Source organism: Chinchilla lanigera, unplaced genomic scaffold (genome assembly GCF_000276665.1).
Source record: "Chinchilla lanigera isolate Chin_1 unplaced genomic scaffold, ChiLan1.0 scaffold00368, whole genome shotgun sequence".
NCBI lineage: Eukaryota > Metazoa > Chordata > Mammalia > Rodentia > Chinchillidae > Chinchilla > Chinchilla lanigera.
This window is the reverse complement of record NW_004955769.1, coordinates 11,074-14,764: the sequence shown is the minus strand read 5'-3', so window position 1 is coordinate 14,764 and position 3,691 is coordinate 11,074.

Below are 3,691 nucleotides of genomic sequence, written 5' to 3'. Positions count from 1 at the left end.
GAAGACCAAGGCCAGCAGTGTCAGACACAGAGAGGTGGGCTAGCAAGACAGTTGCACTCAAAGCCGCTCTTGTCCCCAGTGAGACTCCAGACTTGAGAGTCTGTATGATATGGAAATAAACCCTCCCTTGCTCACTCGCAAGCACTCTCTCCCCTCCTCCCTTCCCCCTTCATTTTCCTTCCTTCTTTCCCTTCCGTTCTACCTCCCTTCAGTCTTTCCTTTCTCCCATCCTTCCTTGCATCCCTCCAACACTACTTCTCTTGCTTCTTTGTAGCTTTTATGAGAAAACCTTTCCAAAGTGATGTAGGAGAGCTACAACTCCTGACCAGTTAGATGTCAGATGTGCCGAGCTGGTGGTGCCACAACAGCAAGGAATGAACCAGAAGAAGTTAGAAGAGTTTTATTGGAAATAAGGAGAGAAGAATAAGCTCCTGGATTTCCAGGAGGCAGTCTCCAATGGGATGGCCATTGAGGCACTTTGTCAGGGGTAATTTGTATGGCAAAGTTAAGACATGGGTACAGTGTGGGTCAAAAACTACGGTCAACCTATAGGATTACAAGTATAACTGCTTAGCTAATAATGAACCAGTAGAGATATCACATAGCAAAGGTACATGGAAAGAATAAGGACATTTTTGGGAAGGGATAGATCCACATGTTCTGGTCTCCCACCTGGACAGCTGATGCCTATCTGGACTTTACTGGACCAGATGGTGCTAATTATAATATAATCTCAAGTCACTGCTTATCCCTTAGGGAGGCATGTAGGCCTGGCCATTGCATCTTTATTCTGAGGCCTGGCCCTCTTCAGATGCACCTCCAGCCACAATTCTGATGCCTTTATTTTTGCGCTGACTTCTTTGAGAGCCCAGTCCCTCTTTGAGAGCCCAGTCCCTCTCTGACTGTGTATTAATTTCTATCTAACTTAGCCGCCTATAATAAAAGATTGTCAAAGACAACATGGACCTCAAGTCTACACCACATTCTTCCCATCTTCTTTCCATGACCCCTCAGCAGGCTTCTACACGTCCCCTTGAAGTTCTGTTGCCCGTAGAGCCCAAGGCAGGATACCTCCTGCTCTTCCTCCTATCCCACTGGCTGCTACTTTGTTTCTCCTATGTTCACCTCCTCTACTGGATCACAAAGTGTTAGCTTGCCCCTGAGCCTTCCTCCCTTCTCTCCGCATGCGTTGTCCTGGATGATATTCTCCACCTCGACGTCGAATAGTTTGCAATACTATTTAGATACTGGTGACTCTTACATTCACATCTGCAGGTCTCACTTTTCTTGGGAACTCCAGATCTTTGGATATCTAATGGACATCTCAGAATAAACATGGCAGGATGGAATTCTTGGCACCTCCATGAGCGGGGTCCTCCACCAACCTTCTCCAGCTCAATAAATGACATGACTACCATCCATTTTCATTCAAACCTAAAATTTGGAGCTACCCTTGGTTTCTCTGTTTCCTTCTTTCTTCTCTACCTCCCACTGGTCATCATCCAACAGCGTGTTGTTGTGTCACTCTGCCCTGAGACAGTGCCAGAAATGCATCTCTGTCTCCTATTGCTGTAGGTCACACCCTCATCAAAGCCACCATTTTCCTTGCTTAGACTATAGCAGCCATTGCCTAACTGATCTCCACAAGGTAGCTCCTTACTTGAACTCCCAGCTTGCTCCTGCCTGATAGTATTTGTGCTGAGTATTCCCTCTGCTTGACATTCCTCCCCAGACAGCAGCAAGACTGGCTTCCTGCCATTCTTTTCATTAAAGTCAGGTTCTTGCTATTAGTTCAGGGTGGCCTTGAATTCACTACGTAGCCCAGACTGGCCTTGAACTCACAGTAGTCCTCCTGCCGCAGTCTCCCGAGTGCTGTGATTACAGGAGTGTGCAACCAGGCCGGGCAAAATATATGTATTTTTTTACTTATGTTATCTTTTTTTGTGGACGGTGTTGAGACAGGGTCTCAACATTGCAGTTCAGGCTGACCTTGAATTCATGATGATGCTCCTGCCTCAGTCTCCTGAATGCTGGGATTACAGTCATGTGCCACCATGCCCCTGACTGTCATTCTTTTTCAACTTCTATTCCCTCCTGATAGAGACTTTCCCTGACTATACATCCTAAAGTAGCCACTCATTCACCATTTTCAATTCTCTGTAGGAGTTGTGATGTGTTCATGTATTCTTGTGTCCCTGTACCATATTAGGCGGTAAGCTACATGACAGCAGAGACCTACAGTAGGGCCCAACCAGCCACTGGCCCTGGATTCTCCATGCATATCCGCTGGGCAAACAACGAAGTGAAAGAATAAATGAATTGTGTATTTTTGCTACTTCTCTGAGTTAATATTCATATGCAAAACTAGATCATCCCATTTCCAAAACAAGAAGATATTTGTTGCACACAGTCTTTCTCCAAATTTTTTTCCTTAAAACTTGATGATTTTTGCCATCGTCGGAAATATCTTTTCCACTCAATATCACAGACTGAAATCAAGCATGACAGGGACCCACAAAAAGTCACAGAGCAAGTCAGAATATTATGAAAGACAGCATTTCAGATCAGTCTGCACCCTGAATATAGTTTTCAATCTCCCTGATATCAAATTGAGGTCTTGTCTGCTTAGCAATAGCTGCAATACTGGCTGGAATCCTAATATAAAGTTTCTGCCCTAAGCCTGATCAACTGACTGGTCTCTGCTTCCCTCCCAGATAGAGATGAGGAGTGATGTCATGATTGAAAACTACTGCTATAAGCAAAAAATAAAAACTAGAATCATTTGCTAGATAAAAGTCTAGTTTAAAAAGCTAAATAAAGTAAGTACACTTTATGCAAAGCATAAGTGCAAATAAATTATAGAAGCTCTTTTCCAAAATGTCCCTTCCTTCACAGCTGTTCCCCAGGGATCCTATTTCATTCTTAGCCCAGCCACCTTCCTCTAGGCTCTGCGGCTCAATACAAGTCAGTTACTCTCTTCCCAGAAGGATGCCCCAACCTCGCTCCTGCTACAGACGAAGCCGGCCAGCCTCCGCCAGCACGTGCCTCTCACGTTTCTCGTCCTTGACGCTTTTGTGCTCAGAACTGATTCACTCTTGCAGTTCCACCTGTGTGTGCTACAATCAAGACTCTAACACCTGAAGCAAATGATGATAGGCGTTAGTTCTGCCCCTTTTATTCATATGTTCCCAACAGAGTCAAATCAGTGGGGTACTTTTTTTAAGAGCAGACAAGCACACACATTTTATCTGATGTTAATATATTTACTATTCACAGAAGCTTTGCAGAAGAAAAAAAACAACAAAAAAGCAAATTCCCACCACCACCTCCAGGTGTGGGTGAGGAAAAAAGTGAAAGACCAAAGCAGCGTTTAGCAGGGAAGGGGATGCATTTCCAGTCCAGCATTTCCTTCCAAGGAAGTTCATCCTTGGTCCAAAGTCCTAGCTCCCTGTCTCTTATTTCATTCCCATCAACACAGCTGATTACCCCACTCTGTCTCGGGCCCGTCCACTAGCTGACTGCCTCACCCATAAACTGTTCTTTACAACATGGTATGGCTTTCATGTTTAAGGATTCTGATTGCTGTGCTGGGGACAGGCTGTGGGAAAGGCTGCAGGGAGAGAACGAGGAAGCTCAGTTCATAGGCTCCTCTAGCAAACTAGTGAGCCATGCCAGTGCCTTAGACTTGTTG